The following is a 20607-nucleotide window of genomic DNA, read 5'->3' as shown; positions in this document are numbered from 1 at the left end:
TAGATTAGGCAGAAGTTCAAAATCTGTCCCTCGGAAGATGCTGCATTTCCCACGGTAGAATATTTTAAATAAATGTGTATCAAAAATTAGTATTTCAAGCAACATTTTATTCTGTTTAGAAAAATTGATGACTTGACTGCAAATACATACATTTCAATTAAATGGTAGTGCATTGACACACACTAAGACTCGGTTTAAAAGTTGATTGCAAATGAGAGTGATAACTCATCTTTTAGATATTGAAAACTATCATCAGATCTCTGCCTCAAATACTATATGTTTACTAAAGAAAACCTGTAGGAATATTTATTAACCTATAGGTGAGCTCAGATAGATTTTTTTTATGCTAGGAGAGGAAATCGGAAATTGCTGGATGGAGTCATGATACCAGAAAGTAATGGGAGAAAATAATACACTGGGTAGATAAGCGTTTCCTTCTAGCATGAGAGAGTGAACTGCTTGTCCATGTTCCCAGCAGATTTTTTTTTAAAAGACTTTATTTATTTAAGAAGGAGAGAGGGAGAGAAAGAGAGAGAGGGAGAGCACAGAGGGAGAGGGAGAAGCAGACTCCCCGCCAAGCAGGGAGCCTGATGTGGGGCTCCATCCCAGGACCCTGGGATCATGACCTGAGCCCAAGGCAGAGGCTTAACCAACTGAGCCACCCAGGTGTCCCCCCAGCAGATTTTTTAATGCCTTTTTTTCCTCATCCTTTCAGGGAGCCGCTTTAGCACTCCATTGGACTCACTCAAGGTTTTCTTTTCTGATTCATTAATCAATCCAAAGCCAGCTTCCCTTTGTAAGGGAAATGCACTGAGGAAGGGAAAAAAAAAAATCTATAATATCCAGGACCATCCCAAATAATTTGAAAGTAAGCATACAGACTTTGCCTCTTTGACTTACACCGTCATTGTATACAAAACAAGGATTGCTTCATACCTGATCCACTGCGTTTTGTACTGATTTTGACAATAGATTCTAAAAATATACTGCTTAAATATAATGCAAGCATTCACCATAAAACCTGATTATTTAGGTATTAACTCTAAAAACCTTAGAGATTATGAGGCTTATTGGGTTGAACCAACCTCTGAGGATAAACACTCTGTAAAAAAGTCCACTCAAATTCTGTCAGGTTATTTTATGTATATGATTATTTTCCCAAACATGCTGAAATTGAGATAAACTCAAGAATTTCATAAAATGAAATTTCCATTTTTAGCAAGGAGAATATGACTCTGTGCAGTTTAAGTTTAAGAAAAAAGTTGTGCTTACTTATCTATCATAAAATATCAAAGTTCAGTCCAGTAACAACGAGCAGTTGAGGCAATTCAGGCTAATTCTGCGAAGGATATTTGCAGAAATTCATCATATACCTATTAATCTTTACAAAATTAAATTCCTATACAATGTATACTTTTGTTAAACCTCTTAGGCAAGCAGTAAGATAGTCCTAGGTCCTCCCAGGAAGAGAAGAAGTCATTGCAGAAGTGCAGAATCAAAAAACAGAAATTATCTCTGTTTCGGTGCTCCTTTTTTTTTTTTTTTTTTTAAATAAGATATAAATACCACCCTCCCCAACTCCGAGGTAATACATTAGTTATGTCTATACATAAATAGAGAATTTTTATTCTTTGACTCTAAATGAAAATTTTATTTGATGGAAGTGAATGCTATAATTGATATTTTAGTTGGTATTTTAATTTTGTTTAAAAAATGCTTGTGCTAATTATGGTATAATCAAAGCACTGTTCAAAGTGCCTTATTAATATTAACTCATTTACTCTTCTGCACACTGAGATGGGCAATGTTTGATACCACTATTTTTACAGACAGGAAACAGGCACAGAGCAGTTAATTACTTCCTGATGGTCACACAGCTCGTAAATGGCAAAGACAGAACTCAGTCCGGGAATTCGCTCTCTGGGGTTCATACTCCTAACCATTACACTATGCAGGTTAGTAGAATGATAAATTATAAAGCTAGAAATTACTAAGTAATTTTATTTTTCAAATTTATACAAAATAAGAATAAAAATCAGTTTAAAGGAATTCTGTACCTCATTTACAGTTTGTCTCCACTCCTCCTCCTACGTTATCCTCATTGACCACAGCATGTTCACTGTCATGCCATAAAATACCATAGCCTAATGCCCAGTATGTTAACTTTCTTTTCATTAGGCAGCAGGTATTTAAAGGAAAGGTCTTGGAACTGTGCTTTTTGAGTTTGCATCCTGGTTCTGCCACTTAGAAACCATGTAACTTTGCCACTTATTTACCTTCTCTGGGTCTCCATTTGGGTTTCTGGGAGGATTAAGTGATTTAAAATGAAGAGCACTTAGTTAATGAACAGGTCAGTATTGCTGTTTTTATTATTTCTCTCAGTAGAAGCGCCTACTTCATAAGAGTGTTGCAAGTTTTAACTCCCACCTTCTGTAGTTCTCTCAAGCATTCTCCTCATTGCCAGGTGCCTAGTAGGAGCTCAGCAATGAATGTGAGTTTCTTCCCTGGATAGTTCAGTTCTATCTCCCTTTCCTAGATTGTGGCCATCTAACTGGGCTCTTTCCCAAATTTTCAACCAGTTCTGCAAATTAGTCTTATTTCAAAATCCAGTTTTGAATTATACTGTATCACATACGGAGTAAAATTTTAAGTTTTATAAAGTCCTTCAGTGTCCTGTGGACTTAGGTTCTGGCTTCTTTTTCCTGCTTCATGTCCTTAATCTTCCTCATTTGTATGCCCTGTGTTCCTGTCACACCGGGAAGTCACTTATCCAAACACACTGTTACAACTCCGTGCTGGCAGTCATGCCTTTCTGTCTACTTGAAAGCCCTGCTGAGTAGCTACTTAGCGCAGGCTCCATTCAGAAGTTCTCTGTGAACCTATTCAGTTCTTTGGAGACAATTTATTATTCCTTTGACTGTGCTCCATAGGTATACTAATTGCAGTCTTCCTATAGTTCTAATCGCCCTCTGTCGGATTTCATAATAATTAGTTGTACATCTACCTGTTAGTGTCACTATGCAGGAAGAAAATGCCCTGTATACTTCTCTATGCCAAAAAAACCCCCCAAAAAAGCCTGTTATCTTATAAGTTCTCAAAAATATTTATCATATGCACAAAATATGGATCAAGCACTTAATGAGTCCTCAAGAATAATTTGGAAAAGGTAGCTATGTCAGAAATACAGAAGGAAAATAAAAACTTAATGTTTACATTGGAGATTGGTTGGCATTCAACTTCTAAAAGCAAATTTGGAAAATAATATAAAGCAGATACTCAGTTAATGGGAGCAAGATGGAAAATGCTATTGCCAAACCGTATTTAAGAGTAATCAAGTTCTCTAAATTGAGCATAAGTCTGAAGCATGATCAGGTTAACAAAAAAGAAAAGACCAGTGTTATTTTGCCTCAATTGGAAACAGAGTATGGGGAAATTTGTATTTTTCCCTCAGAGAGCAGGGTGACTTTATTCCTTCCATTAAGCCAATTTTGTGCCAAACCTTAGCCAATGCTTCAGATCTTTATTGATACCTCTTTCCCCATTGAGCTTATTTATCCCGTTTTGTGCCTGCCTTTCTCAGCTCCCTACGTGTTTACTCCCTTACCTTTAATTTTGTGTTAATGAACATCAGTGCGATAGCTTACCTTATATTAAATGGGTATTTCATAGAGCTTTATGGATTTAGAGACTTGATTAAAGATAAACTAAGGGTTGAATTTCCCTTAGATTGACCATGCAAGATGGTTGATCAGTCAGCAAATTCTCTAAGTATCTAATATATGTCAACCATTAAAAGGATGCAGCAAAAGAAGGGCATAATTTGGTCACAGCCGCAGAAACAAGATGGCAGAGGGGATGTCATCATTTGGAAAGCATCACAATAAGATGCACATGTCATGCCACCTCTGTGGCTGTAAGGCCTGTCACCTTCAGAATCCAGCCTGTGGCAAATGTGGCTATCGTGGTCAAGCGGAAAAGAAAGTATCCCTGGAATGTCAGGCCTAAAAGATGAAATAGCACTGGGAGCGGCCGAATGAAGCATCTACGAATTGTATACTGCAGATTCCAGCATGGATTCTGTGACAGAACAAAACCTAACCTCAAGAGGGCCGCTGGTGCAGCATCCAGTTCATCCTAAGGATTTCAGTGATTAGTCACAGAATAAGTGTTCCGGTTAAAAAAGGAAAAGACAGAAGGGAGGGAGGGAAGGCAGGCAGGCATAATCATTATCCACATGGAGCTCACAGGTCCAGGTAGTGGGAATAATGTGTGTACAGACTTTGAGATGACAAAATAATGGACTGTAGAAGCAACTGAAAGAAGTCAGCATTTTTGCAGAGAAAACAAAGAATTGAATACATAAGGCTAGGGACAAGGGCAAGATAATTTGAAGTCTTCTAGTTGACTTCAGCATTTTGGACTTGATCCTAGAGTTCTACTTTCCTTCCTCCTACAAAGGATGGATTTTCCTTGAAGTTATCAAAAGCTGTTCACTCTCCTTGTGCACTGTATCCCGTCTGCTTTAGCATACCGAAGACTTTGTTCCTGAAATCACATATGTGCTCTCTCTCCTGAATCATTTTTTTCATACTGGATCATACCTATAAAACTATAAATACTACATGAGAGATCACATTTTACAAAATAAGAAGCTATTTATCCCCAGTCCATCTTCCTGCCCCATTTCTCTGCACCCTATACAGAATATGTTATCCCCAAATTTGTCTATACTTACCGTCTGCACTTTCTCATCATCCATCTTAACGTAATTCTCTCTGGATTTTGTCCCCCTGCTACACTAAACCTGTTTTGGCAAAGTAATCTATGACCTTCATTCATCATGCATGCCCCAGCTGATCCAATAGCATTTAACAAGCCTACATCTCACTCTTTAATTTTCTCAGTCAGATCTCAGACCTAAGTCCACCAGTGTATTCCTAACTTTGCTGAATACATATCACGTTCTCTGACTGGTTTCACTGAAGCCATTGTCACTGGTCTTTTAGTGAGTTGAAGAGAGTGTTGGTGCTCATAGATTACCAACAGTTTTCTTTAATCCTTTTTAATACTCCTCCTTTACTCCTCAACTCCTGAAGCTTTGATACTCTAGAGATGAGTAAAGGTTTCAGAGTGGTCTAGCAGGTTTTCAGGCATCTACATTTGACATTTCTGCATAGTTGTCTCACTTTGGAATGTACAATTTCTGATGTTAATGGCTCACATAAACTGAGATGAGAAAAATTCCATTTTTTTTTTTTAAGATTTTATTTATTTATTTGACAGAGAGAGACACAGCGAGAGAAGGAACACAAGCAGGGGGAGTGGGAGAGGGAGAAGCAGGCTTCCCGCTGAGCAGGGAGCCCGACATGGGGCTCGATCCCAGGAACGTGGGATCATGACCTGAGCCGAAGGCAGACGCCTAACGACTGAGCCACCCAGGCACCCCGAAAAATTTCATTTTTTTATACCCATGTGTTTTGAGATGAATCACAATTCATTTAGAACAGAGAATCAGTCCATTTTGGGACTCTAAGTTCAAAATTTCTTCTGTATCATGAAGTAGGTTAGTTAGTAGTTGGAGAAAGTGAGGCCACTTTTTTCTTTTCTTGACAGAGAGCTCCAAATATAGGTCCACAGAGAGCAGCATGCTTGCTTTACTCCAAGTCTCTTCACCCAAGGTACTGTAAACCCCATGGATGAGAAAATAAGATAAAAAAGATGGCTGTTCTGCTAAGTGCATAACAGAACCACTTCAGTCACATGGGTAAGCCCGTAATGGACTGAACTTCCTACAGTATGTGCAAACCTCTTTCTCTGGGAGAGCCAGGCCCTGGTATGTTATCTTAGGAAAAAAGACATCTTGCAAAGTAAATTATAAAAGCCTGAACATATTGGAGAGGAAAATAAAGATGAAAATAATAAAAATATGAATGTTATATTTTACAATCAGGAAAAGGGAGATGGCTTGTGAGCTTAATGATTTTCAACTACGTTTTTTCTTAATAACAGAGCCCAATGTACATTGCAGTGTAGTTTACCATTTATCTGATCATAGAAACAAACATACATATGGAATTAGATAGTAACATTTTATATGTAAAAGTGTAATTATTTTACATGTTAGAAAATAAGTCTTATTTTCAAAAACATACCATTTTTGGCATTCTTGTAAGGGAGAAAACCTAGAAACATTTCTATTATTAGTATCATTCCAAACAGTTACAGAATTTCGATGTTTGTGTAGCTTATAAAATAGACTATCTCAAAATCATTAAAGATGTGGGTTGTAAAATGTCACATAAGAGTTCTGCCATATCTACTTATATGTCTCAACAATATCAATAGTTTAATGTTGCTAAATTTCATTATAAGCCTCAGAGATACTGTATTGATAGGATAAAAATTTATTGCTGACTAAGCTTTCGATATGATATATACAGAGGTTTGATTGATAATCTCCATCCATTATATAATTGTGTAATGTTGCAAACCTACCATTACTTACAAAGTAATAGTTTTTTTCAATTCACATCTCATTTCATTTTTGTATCAGGTGCACTTTCTTGGAGTATACTTTTATAATTTAATTACCTGTGATGACCATGGGCATTTATAAGACAATATAACTTAACTAGATCATTTTAGTTCTATACAGACTTCATACCCATATAGCTAAAGAGGCTATTCATACCACTGACATTTTGACATGCTGAGGACATAACTCCTCCTATCCATCAGTGCATCTAACCCTATGGCATATTTCTGCTAATGAACAGCCACACTCATGCAAGTTCTGGTGCTGCCATTAATCTTTTTTGGATGAATTTAAAGAGAAAAATGATAAATAACTTGGTGAGGTATAGGGATGGAAACATGAGTGATAGATTAAGCAAGAGCAAAGGAAAGTTGAATGGATATCTCACAACACATCTTGATTAATATTTGCAATTCATGAGTCAGGAATATTTAAACTTAATGTGTCCTGCACAAGATGCTTTACCTCTGTTAGATCTTTACTGTTTTCTGTTTATTGACTGGTTGTCCTGCTAAAGTGGATTCTTTTCTTTTTTATCCTTGGTACTTACTACCATGGAAAGAAAACATTTACAGTATAAATACAGTAGTTTTAAACTATGTACTAAAAAAATTACATATTCTCTTCAGTTAAGTCAGTATCCAAAACAAAATATCTTTTTAGTTTTCCAGTAGTATATTGTGAAGCAACATTGCCTATATAATATTGTTGATAGATAAAAAAAGTTCTCATCTGTAGATGTGAGGGAATGCTGTCTAGGAAAGAGGATGCTCCAATTGCTCATTGGCCAGTTGGTACTGAAGAAAAGTTTTGCTTTGAATTTTTAAGTTGAGAATGCATGGAAGACAGTATGAGGGTTTGAAATTTCTAGCTGAACCCTAACCTTTAGGTGTTTGTCTTTGTTTATTCTTGGCAAAATGCAGTCCTATTTCAGAGATAAAAAGGCTTAAATGGGCTATTAAAAATCTCCTTGAACTTCAAAGAGCCCTTAAAGGGAACATTTCATGAGTTAAATACAAATGAACGAAACCATGTGGGTTACATTTCCTTTAAATTTTACATGCATTTAGAAATTAAGGAAAAATACACACAAAATAAATTCTCGGTTTTCATTAGACTCTACATTGAGTGGTCAATAATGCCATAACATGTCTATAATGAGTTTAGAAATTAAATGTATCTGAAGCAGAAAAATGCTTAATCACTAGATTAGAATTAAAAAAAAAAAAAAAAAGCTTTACCATGATACAAATCCTCAGTGTCACCAAAAATTAGCTAGTAATTTTCTGACTGTACAGGACAATGTACTATAAAATGCTACTAAATTAGATCTAGTCTCTGCTTTCTGGGATTTTACAATAATTCACAGACACTGTGAGATGAGTTCATTTATTCACCTTAAAAAAGAAAACTAATACTTAATAAAATATATGCAGCATAATTTACAAAGTGCATAGTGCTTTTTAAGACAACACATGTGTCTGAAGAAGGACTATAGACATGCCAAGTCAGAATCTCAGAGAGAGAAGGGGATATGGAGGGGGGAATTGAGAGCTCTTTTCTGTCACATCTGGAAAAGAAATGAAATCTTATGTGAAATTTATTTTTCAATGATGACAGAATAGTAGCTTGTCAAGCTACAGTTTGGAAGGACATTCTATCTGGTGCTGGTAATCAAACCAACTGAGGATACATTTATTGAGTCCTGGCTGTTGTATAATGCTACTAGCAAACATTCCCGATGATGATAACTTCTGGGAACTCTGTTTTCAAGAGGCATCTAATGGACCACTGGATCTTGGAAAGAAATGAACAGTCAGTTGTTATTTATTTATTTATTTTTTTGGGCTCAAGTCATTTTAGGTTCTCCAAATTGAGATGGAAGACAAAATATGAAGAAGTTTCTAAAATGGCAGGAACTGTGTTCTGGCCAGCTCAGTGAAATGAGGCTCAAATATAAATGTGGCCAGCTACATTTATTATGTTTATGTTTGGTCATACTTCCTAGTCAGTGTTTTCTTCTGGGTTATTGATACAGGTTTCCAGGATTGTTCTTGTTGATTCTACTTTCTCTCTCATTAGGAATCATATTCACAAATGTATTCTCAATTATGATGCCAGAGTGCCTTCTGTGGGAGGCATTTTATTATAGCTACTATATTAATTCTTTAGAACTTCTCTGCTTGGCATTTAATGCCTTAATTCAAAATTCAGTCTCTCAGTTTTTGCAGGTATCAGATGGAATTTTTTACTATAGCTACATGTACCACACCTTATCAATTAAATTGAGAAATCATATTTGTGTTTTATATTGTGAATCTCAACATAACCATGTTCCTATTTCTCCTGTATCATTTATCTAAAAGGCATACTATGCCCAGGACTAGGTGTTCTAAATACAGTGAATCCATAGTCACAGTCTTGAATGTATTGAGTTCCCCCAGTCTGTCTTTTAGGAGCCCAGAGTTAACTGGCATTCATCAACTTTGTTCTTTTTTTTTCCCCCTAGAAAAGCATAGGCAAACAATTATAGTTCTTTTTTTCAAGCACATCAAACAAACTTGTTACCAGGGCCAAAAACTGATCTCTAAGGTTTGAAATTTTACCCAGATTCTGATCTCTCATTGAGAAGGACTGACATACCCAATTTAGACCCACGCACAAAGACTCTATTTTAAACAGCAGTAGCAGTGTTTTGTTGTCAAAGACCCTATGGGTCTTTCCCAGTTCTCAGCAACTAAACAACATGAAGTTTTGTAGAAAGAAATCTGTTTATTTATATTGTTTCCCAGAAGGCATCACTCTTGATTGACTCAATGCTGGTTTGTAGAAATGGAAGTTGTTTGTTACCTCTAGTTCTGAGTTAAATATTTTCTTCCCAGAGGAAGCCCTCAGCTATGAATACCTTTTTATTGCACCAAGGTTTAAAAAGGGCATGACAAAGAGACAAGCAGACTTTGGTACAGTCTTTCTTGTCATCTTCATCAGAGCATTTTTGATAGCGCGTAACTATTGTAAGCTCACAGGGGTATCTCTTGAAACCCAATGGAAAACACAGCTGGGCTGTCCTAGGATAAGACATGCCTGCTGGAAAGTTATCAGGAATGAAAGAAATTACCTTTGAATTGGTATAAGATTTTGTAGTGGCTAAATGCTTGGAATCTGGAACCAGACTGCTTGAGTTCAAATCCCAATTCCTCCATTTGTTTGCAGTGCACTTTTGATATATATAATTTCTCCCTATCTCTTATTTCTTCACCTATAAAATAGGGATAATAATATTTCCTGTTACAGAGGATTGTTGTAAGAGCTAAAAAAACCCAAAGTGCTTATAGTACCTGGCACATAAAAACACATGCAATAAAAGTTTACCACATTAAGAATCTATTTATTGAGGGGCGCCTGGGTGGCCCAGATGGTTAAGCGTCTGCTTTCGGCTCAGGTCATGATCCCAGGATCCTGGGATCGAGCCCCACATCGGGCTCCCAGCTCAGCGGGGAGCCTGCTTCTCCCTCTCCCTCTGCCTCTCTCCCTGCTCATGCTCTCTCTCTCTCTCTCTCTGTATCCTGTGTCTCAAATGAATAAATAAAATCTTAAAAAAAAAAAATCTATTTATTGATAATGTGACATTTATTATATTACTGGTGGGCAATTATTTCTTCAATACTTGTCTTTAGAGAAAGCTACTTCTTAACATAAAATATTAACTGATTGGCTCAGTTAAAAATAAGGGGGGAGCAGTTATGTAAATTCTAAGAGTACCATTAAAATAGCTCAGTGATACAAAATATCCATGAAATAACATTCATCTAATATCAAACCATTGGGGGCCCCTGGCTGGCTCAGATGGTGAAGCATGTGACCCTTGATCTCAGGGTAATGAGTTCAAGCCCGATGTTGGATATAAAGCTTTCTTAATATCAAACCCATTTAAACTGGTGCTTTTTCTTGTGTTGCACAAGAATTCTCCATGAAGTCTGTGCTTCTGTGGCTTTAGTATGTATCAACTACAACTCACCAAGATGTCCTTTGTCCTTTTTGAAAGTATAAAAGTCATTATATCAAAGAAAAAACTGTTACATGCAATAATATTTGGTAAGTAAAAGAGAAAAAACATTTTACGTAGGGAAATCCATTGATTGTATGTATGTTTTTTAATCTACATATACTGCCTCTGGGAAAATAGGCTCTGTTGTACATAGCTGCTAGAAGTAGGAGTTGTTTGCTAAATCTATAACATTATCCCCACCTATTTCTTTTTTTCCTAGCAGAGCTTGTCTCCAAATCTAATAGCTGAAAATATCAGCTGCTTTTTTTTTTTTTTTTTTTTTAAGCAACTTGTAGTGAGGGCAAATGGGCATACAAACTAGTACAGACAAATGGAACCTGAGAGGATGTCTGGGATTTGTTTTTTTCCTTTCTAGTAGAAAAGAACTCATAGAGGGAGAATGTTCCACTTCCATATGATGTTTTTGACTGTGGCACCATCTTGGACCCTAGGGGACAAGCTCAAAATGACTTGCATTCAGATTTTATGTTCTATGAAGAGAATATGTCTTCAGCAACTTTTAGTTGGGTTGTCTTATTTGCAGCTGTAAGCGGTCTGATTCATAAAGTTTATCAGAAAATGGATCAAATGTTAGAAACAAAAACTTCCAGTTATGTTTGTAACTGCTTCTTCACAGAGCGAAAGTGGAAATGTGGAGGAGCATGAAGGTGATAGAGGGCCGAACGAAGGGAACATTGCCATTTTCTGTAGGTGTGCATAGCTTTCTTTGCTTGAGCAACGACATTTCTTCCTTGTGTGGTTTAAGAACATATGGCTTTAATCATACCATCAAATATAATTTCTGTGCATAACAAATGCTAATATAATTTACTGAATGAATGTGGAATTCAGGAAACTAGCTTCTCAATGAACAATGATAACACTGAGTTTTAGTGTCTTTTATATCTCTGCTGATTTTATCCATCTCAGATGTCAACACCTCTTTGTCATTTGGAGCCCTAAATATAGCGATCGTTCAGAACAGACTCACAGTACTGGTCTCTTCTAAGCTATCCAGTAACCAGTGCTTGACTTATGGAAATCCTGTTCATCTCTGATTCTGTGAAACCCCTGTAGAAATCCTACTGCCTTATAAACTCAGTATGTTTACCTTCCAAGAAAAATTCATTTGTTTTTAGACTTCAAATTCTGTAGTCTGACATAATCCAAACAATTTAATTTTTCTCTCAACTGATAAGTTGCTAAGGTATTTGTATGTAACAGATAAGTTAATTGTAGAATATACAAAGAGGGAGATAAGTAAAGATCTCTGTTAGCAATGACTAGACACTTCTAATCAGTCAGAAAGCTGGGTAAAATAAGGGGCACCTGGGTGGCTCAGTCAGTTATATCTGATTCTTGATTTGCCACATCAGGCTCTATGCTCAGCAGGGAGTTTGCTTGAGATTCTCACTTTTCCTCTCCCCCTCCCCTCTACTCCCCCCTTCGCTCTCTCTTTCAAACAAACAAACAAATAAATAAATAAATAAATATCTTTTAAAAAAATTACTGGTTAAAATGTTAATTTACCAAACTATGAATCACTTCTCTGACTCTAATTTTCTGCACTATTAACATTCATTTTTAATAAAATCAGTGGTATGATCCTGAAAGTGGGAAATTCTATGTAAACCAGTATCCCAAAATATTAGGTCTCTGACAGTGTATTTGTTGCTTCTACCCTATGTGCCTCGTGCTCAGCAATGGGAATCCACTAATATATGTATATATGTATATACATAAATTATACACACACAAACACAAATATATATAATGTATACATGTTATATAATTTCCTTATTTCATATCATATGGTACTAACTTTTTGTGCAATTAAGGCTGTTACTCAAACCCAGATTATACATTTCCTTATGTGACTTTGCTTCCCTCTCAAGGATATTTGGTAAAATTTTTAGTAATTTCATTGCTCTTACACCTGACACACTCACGATTACTCTTTGCTTTGCCTGGTTTCACCTTGTTTCTCTTTCCTGGGCTCCACAATGGTCACCTCATGATAAGCCTCACAAAAAGACTTGTATGCAAAGGAATAAAATTCCAGAAGGAATGTATTTAAATAATATTCCAAACAAGTGAGCCCCCATCCTCACTGTCAGCTCTTCTCCATTTTATTAAGCTCTTCATGGTTCAGGATGAGCTTTGTGTCACATTTTTCTGTGCTGACAGTAGCTCTGGGCTACACAGTTCTGTCCTCTCAGTCCAGTCGCCCAGCCAGTTCAACTTTCCGTTCATGTCAACATGTCCTAGCAGAGTAAACAGTTAAACTCAGTTGTCCCACATTCTTCCCATTCGATTTTAATTATTCCCCCCTCTGCTGGAACATAACATTCCTTCTGGTCCTATTCTTAGTGAGAATAAAGAATAATTGGTCATATTTAAATCATTTCCCCTTTATCTGAAAGCCATCATATATTCATTTTCTCCGTGCTATTTGATTTTATCCCAAACCCTCCCTGCCATTTTAAGAACATAGCACAGCTAAGAAATAACTAATCAATCTTCAGTATATTATTGCATTGTGATTTATTGCCTTTACTTTCAATTTTATCTATATTTTTTTAAAAAAAGAATCAACATAGAACTTTCCAAAATGTATTTAATTTAAAACATTATTCATATTCATGGACATTTAACCAAAGTTTTCACTCATTCTGAAATACCCTCAGATATCTCTAAGGAGTGTGTTTTCATGGGATGTTTTTCCACTTCCATATACAAAGCAGTAGTGTCTGGCAGAGAAACCACAATAGAATAAAGCTTTGTTTCATTTAACCAACAGGCTTCCTCAATTTCAACAGGTGTTTGTTTTTTTGTTTGTTTTTGTTTTTGTTTTTTTAAATAACACTCATCTACTCCAAATAGAAACATTAGGAAAGTATGATATTCACTCTCCTTTGGCTCCAAATTTCTAAGTAATTTTTAAGCTTGCTTTATTCCATGAAATAACCAGAAAGAAATGTCTTTTGCTTACACATCAGTGAAAATACATGACTAAAAATTTGTGAGTGCATTTTTACAGAGCCACGTCTAATTATGGTGTTTGTGTCACAAAGATTGGGTAATACTGCTAATGATTATAATTGTTTTTAGGTCTTTTCCATCATTAGCCCTAATGCACTTGAGTAATACATGCATCTTAGTATGGGTAAGCAGTTCAAATGAGTATTGTTTTATGACAGAATTGCTTAGGGTAAGTGAGTTTCCTTTTCTAAATAATTTTCTTTCAGTACTAAGGGGGAAGGAACTCATTAGTAGTCACGGAACATTCACTGTCAGGCCATTTCCATTTCCTGGAGGTAGAAAAAGGCCTTTAAAAAGCCATTATGGGTAATGGTAGACGAGCATCCAGAGAATGATGTCTCACAATCTGTAGGAGCATGGGAGGGAAAGAGCACCAAAAGAACCAGGAATTGTTTAAGAAGCTTTCTTGTTGGGGGAGAAAAAATTAAGGTCTACAGTGTCTCATGACATATGTCCCTACCTTCCTGGTGTTTAGATCCCCCGCCTCTGCTATACACTCACCCTTCATTCTGTAAATGCTGGGGATTGCAAATAATCCTCGTCATGTGATTTGTCCATCCCCTCTTCCACAAAAAGCCTTCTTCCTCAGAAATACAAGAAAAATCAAAAACTTTTTTGAATAATATCATGACACAGAATTTCAAAAATGGAACTCTCTTAATTCCTTTCTTCTTTTCGTTTCCCCCTTTCTTCCCTTCTTTCCTGTCAATCATCTATTGACCTATAGCATATATCCAACATTTTGTTATAGCATGCAGTTCAGTTAGATTAAGTAGACATGTATTGAGTACTATGTACAGGGAGTTTACCATTTTTTTTTTTTTTTTTAATTTTAAGTAGCTCTATGCCCAGTGTGAGGTTTGAACTCACAACCCCAAGATCAAGAGTTGCGTGCTACCAACTGAGCCAGCCGGGCATCCTGGGAATTTACTACTTTTTAGATACCCTTTTGCAAAGGCCAAAAGTCTTAGAATTTTAAAGGCCAAGGGTGAAAACATCTGCAATTAAGGATAAAAGGTAGCCACATGCACTATCGGCCAAGCAGAAGTTCATTTGGGTGCTTGTATGCACAGACCCTCATTCTTTCCATGATATCTGCTTGGTTCAGCAACAGGAGTTCTTATTTTTAATATTTCTGTGACTGTGGTTGTGTATTCAAATCTTCCTCATTTTGATTGCTTGACTCTCACTATAAACACCATTCCAGATCCTCCTGCTTTTTCTGGTATCAGCCACCAGATACACCTCACATCTTATATACCTGTGTTCACTTATTCTTGATTAAACCTGTGGTTTTTACCACAGGACCTTCTTTCTACCATTATGGGTCCTCTCTCAACAGCTATTTAAGAATTCCTGGCTACTTGTTTCCTCCCATCCACAGTATTAGACCAGTCTTGGCAAATGGTTTTATCTAGTTTTTAATGAGATGACTGATGCTTTTCCAGTATTGCATTCATTTTGAAGATATGAGATCGCCTACATTTTTGTAAAGATTGTATTCATTTATTTGTCAGAGAGAAAGAGAGCAAAAGCAGGGGGGAGCGGCAGGCAGAGGGAGAAGCAGGCTCCTTGCTCTGCTATCTGTAATAGCTAAAATCCCTATGCAGGGAGCCTGATGCAGGACTCCATCCCAGGATCCTGTGATCATTACCTGAGCCAAAGGCAGACGCTTAACCGACTGAGCCACCCAGGCGTCCCCATTTTAAAACCAAGCTCATAGAGTTCACAGTGTCTACCTTAGTATTATTGAAAACAACTGTCAAGAGTGAAAAAGTTAATGTTCTACTCCAATTTCTTCTCCTTTTAATTCAATCTACCCTTGCAAACACAGCCACATGACTCCTAGCACATTCCCATATGCAGCAAAAGTGGATAATTTTTTTAAATCTTAAGATGAAAGAACTGAGATCTCTTTGTTTAAATACCTTAACTTGGGTCATAATCAGCAGGGTTATTCTTCCTGCTGATCCGGTTTTAGGCTTTGTTTTGTTCTTTCCATTTACTCATCCAGTCACCTGCCTATCCCTCGAAACTCCTATTTTCCAGAACTGGTTATCCACATTTATTCCAGAAACACAGTTGTTATCTATGTCCCTATTCAAGGGAGCCGATAGTTTTTCCCAGTAACTAAAGTTACTATGAAACCCTAAGTCTTGGTGAAAACAGGAGTCACACCTTAAAATATAAAATATTCAGGACACCAGAACACTGAAAATTATGCAACAAATAAGACATGGCCAAAAGAGTCAAGGCAGATGTGGTGATTAAACATAACACAAAATTTGACAATATGTTTAACTGAAACAGAATTATTAAATGAAATCCAACATATTAGGTTGGGCCTCTAGGGTGATGCAATTATTGTAGTTTCTGGGCTGCTAAGACAAAAGAGGAAAGATTTCTTTCACTACTTATTTTCTACCAAAAGAAAGCCTATTACGTGTTTCTTGAATATTACGTTTTTTTCCCCCACCTAATTTTGAGCATTATTTTTTATATCTTATTATGTAAAGGTGTTTGAAAAAAATAGCATAGTGGTATTTTAATCCTGTAGCTTCCACCTTCAAATATGTCCACTCCTCCTTACATTTGCTCTTAGCACCCTTACTTAATCATTCCCTGTCATTTCTCTCCTGGATAATGCAATAGCCTACTTCCTACCTGACTGCCCACTTACCTCTATTTGTACCTCTATTGTGACAGGGCAGCCAGCATAGTCCTGTTAAAACATATGTCCGATCAGGTCCTTTCTCCTCTGGAAACTGCCAAAAGCTCCCCCATTTCACTCAGAGTGAAAGCAAATATTTTGAAATGGCCTGTAATGTCCTATGTGATCTTCAGGAAAAAGGGAAATAATTATAAAAGGATGCTTTGGGATGCAAGAATGAAAAACAAAGAGATTGAAAAGCATGTTTTAAATCAATGAAACATCTACATAAAACAATAATGCCTAATTTGTTAGAATTTAGAATTAGAATATAACTCAAATAATGGAAAATAAGATAGCACGTTGAGGAAGGAATGATCAGAATTAAAGTTTATTAAAGCCCTTCTATTTTGAGTAGGAGGAGTTAGGATAATGATTAAACCTGGACTGTATTATTGCTATCAAACAGCATTACAATAGAGCTTTACCTTAAATTCATAGTAGTAATTAAGAATTACACTATTACATTATTGTATAAATAATCCATTCAGGTGGATTAAAACCTCATATGTGAAAGAAAGCATAGAAAACATAGAAAAAAATGTTTGTAAGAACCGATAGGAAGATATTTTCAGGGCTTGGGCTAGAACAGGGTTTGCAAACAAAACAGGAAAATAATAACCATGAAAGAAAAGACTGATGAACTACACATTTAAATTAAGAACTTCCATTTCTCAAAAGGCACTATAAAGCAGTAAAATGATAAGCCAGCAACTAGGAAATAGATGACTGACCAGAAATAATTCATACCAATCACTAGACAAACGTACAGAATTCATGAACAGGCAGGATGTTGATAGTGGGGGAGGTTGTGCAGGAGCAAGGAGTATATGGGAAATCTTGATACCTTGTGCTCAATTTTGCTGTAAACCTAAAAATGCTCTAAAAAATAAAATCTATTTAAAAGATCATGAACAAGCATTTCACTGAGGAGGAAACAACAAAGACCTTAAACATAGGAAAATTGCTCACTTTTGATAATGATTATAAATGTATAAATTCAGACTGCAATTAGTCACCATTTCCATTTATACCCAGTAAATTGGCAAAAATTATATCTGATGATGCCAAGTGCTGGCGTGCATGTGAATCAATACACTGTTTTATACAGCTGGTAAGTTTGTTTATTGTACAACCACTTTGAAGGATAATTTGACATGGCCTTGTAAAAATGAATATGTGCATTTTCCAGTATTTTACTCTTTTACAGATGTGCTAGGATACAGTTACTTAGATGCTATCTATAATAGCTAAAACAACTCACGTGTCCTTGGAAAAGACAATATATAAACAAACCGTGGTATATAAACAATGGAGTATTATATAGACATTTTTGAAATTATTAAATGGAAATAAATGGACTATAACTATATGGAACAACATAGAATAATACCAAAAAACACTTGAGAAAAGATATCATGAATTACAGCAGTAAGATAACATTTTTCTTGATCTCAAAAGAAAGCAAAGTCTAACAATATATAGGTTGTCTCTACATACATAAAGTGATAAGATCATTCTAACAAAGAAAAAAGAAAGAAATAATTAGACTAAAATTCCAAATAGTGATGGAATCTGAAGGTGAAACAATGGGATGGAATGAGGGCGTACACACAGGTGGATGTAAGGAATTGGCAGTGGTCTAGATCCAAAGTTGAGTGGTGGTGATAAAAGATAAATCCTTCATTATCAGTTTCCTAGCTTCTGTGACTATTATATATTTTCTGTTTGTTTAGGAATTCTATTTAGTTTGGATGCATTTTCACAACATCCATTTATTGCAGCAATCAGTTATCAGTAAAACATATCAAGTGTTTATAAAATTTTAGGGAATGGCAGATTCACAGAACATAGTAGTCACCTTGCAGTTTTACCTCCTAAAGATTACAGACTTACAATAAGTTGAGTAAACAAGGGATTTATTTCTCAAAAGTTTAAATCCAAGCTGAACAAAATTGTACCCTAAAACCTGTTGCATCTCAATATAAGAATAAAAATCAGAATCAATACATTTTCTTCTCAACAGTAGTATTTCCAGAAAAATAGATAAAAGTGTTCAGGAGAAACTCTTGTTCAGAAGTACAACAAAGCACTCAAGGCCTTAATTCAAACTTTGAACCATTTTACTACAGTAATGAGAGTCGGCGCTAAATAGGGTACCACGTGGGATTTGGGTTCATTTTGTCACAGACTCATGTCTACTCTGTTACGCAGTGTCTTCCCTTCCTTTGGCCCAGATATGCTAAAAGCTGGAGGATTCAACTACAATTTACATATTTATGAGGAAAATAGATTTTATATGACAGTGGTTATTCCCATGTCAACTCTGAACAGGCTAGCTCTTCCAGAATACTGTAGATTAGAAAATAGCTAGGCTCATAAGAGGTGCTCTCAGTGTGCCAGGAATTAAAACTAAGACAATTTGAGCTAAGTCAACTGAAGTATGGCTTTTATTAATACACTATATGTATATCACTATATCGTGATTCTAGGACATTTTGCCAAGACACCGGAGCACTCTTTTATCATCATTGAAAAGTACTTGAACTTGATTCAAAGATGAGCTGATCTGCATTCTACTAAAGTATTTACAGTATTTATTTTTACAAAGCTTGCTGAATGAATGAATGAATGAATGAATTTTGAGAAATAGCTGAAAATAATAAGTCTACACTTCCTTTGAATGATAGGAAAAGTACTCCTCACATACAGAGGTAAAATGTGCCCTCTTACCCTAGGCCCTAAATTAGTGCTTTTATAACATTTCAGGAGAAGGCCCTGCTGGCCAGGGTGGAAAAACAATCTTGCAACTGCATCGGAACTTTGAGTTATAAAAAAACTTAAGTGTTTTCTACAAAGCCACCTGATCAGAGTGTAGATAATGTCATTAGAATAGGTTGAGCTAGGGACACTTGGGTGGCTTAGTCGGTTAAGCATCTGCCTTCGGCTTGGGTAGTGATTCCAGGGTCCTGGGATCGAGTCCTGCATCAGGCTCTGTGCTCAGCAGGGAGCCTGCTTCTCCCTCTGCCTGTTGCTCCCTCTGCTTGTGCTCTCTCTCTCTCTGACAGATAAATAAATAAAATCTTTAAAAAAAAAGAAATAGAATAGGTTGAGCTACCCTCCTTCCTCTTCCGTGGACATGTGGGCACTTGTATAAACTGTAGACCTGTAACTGGGTGTGGAGCTAGGGATACAAAGAAGTGTTAAGACTACACAAATACAATAGGTTTACTTAGGTAAGATAAAAACTCATGGATTAAAACCTTGTTAATTTAGAGCTTGTCATATCATAGGCATTGTATGTAAATCAGGCAAAGCCATCTTGCCCTGACAAAGTTATAAGCGCAAATATTTGAAAAATCAGTTAAGCACTAACAACAAAAAACAAACAAAAAATCAGTAATAGTTTTTTCCAAACTAAAATGGAAAAAAAAACATGCAGAATGCTGAAATATATATTAATTCCCGAATGTTTTTATTATAAAGAAGGATACTTGCTTTCTATGATTGTCTTAATTTGTGTCACAGCTATTAGATTCATGTCTGGAACATGGATCTCATTTGCTTCCTCTCTGTATAATCAAGGGTAAGTGGCCTTTCGATGTGTGTTTCAACATTGCACCTAAGGATACACTAAGCAGCTCGACTCCAGAACTCTTGTCACTTCCTTTTGTCCCTTTTCTCCGTCTTCTCAAAGATCTTCTTTCCAAAGACACATTAAAGCCTTCTTGCATTAAGAGCACCAGATAGCAAAAAAAAAAAAAAAAAAAAAAAGAGCACCAGATAGCACTTCCAGATTATGTCTAGGAACCATTTTAAACAGCAAACCACCAACGAAAAGCACAGAAATGCAGAGGGAATGGAAAGTGGCAATAACTAGACCATGAAAAGGACACTTGTTTAAAGAAAAAGGTCTGAAAAAAGAAGAGCATGGCCTCATTTGACCTCACCTGGGGACATGCACATTGGGCTAATCAAATTTGCAATCTGCAAATGACTGCAAAGACACACCCCTAGTATTAATTTTGGGTTATATATAAATAAATTTTAGTAAGTAGGTAAATTTTCAGTAGCAAGTCCTTGAATAATTTATCCTAATTCCACTGCTTAGAGTCACACGGAACAAGCCTATATCCTTCGTGCGAATTAGCCTTCCCTGTGTGTGGACATAAAGTAAAAGTAATAGCTAACATTTGTTTGGCATTTGACAGGTGCCAACCCCCTTTTCAGAGGACTTGTATTTATTCATTGTTTCCTTACAGTGGTTGTATG

At 36.2% G+C, this 20607-nt stretch overlaps 1 pseudogene; it reads left to right on the top strand.

Moving 5' to 3' along the window:
• Positions 1-3843: 3843 nt before the first annotated feature.
• LOC118020697 lies at positions 3844-4138 on the top strand (annotated as a pseudogene).
• The last annotated feature ends 16469 nt before the right edge of the window (positions 4139-20607 follow it).

Source organism: Mirounga leonina, unplaced genomic scaffold, assembly GCF_011800145.1.
Source record: "Mirounga leonina isolate KUSES-001 unplaced genomic scaffold, KU_Mleo_1.0 Mir_174, whole genome shotgun sequence".
NCBI lineage: Eukaryota > Metazoa > Chordata > Mammalia > Carnivora > Phocidae > Mirounga > Mirounga leonina.
Note: the sequence above shows the minus strand (reverse complement) of the source record. Positions and strands in the feature narration are given on the sequence as shown.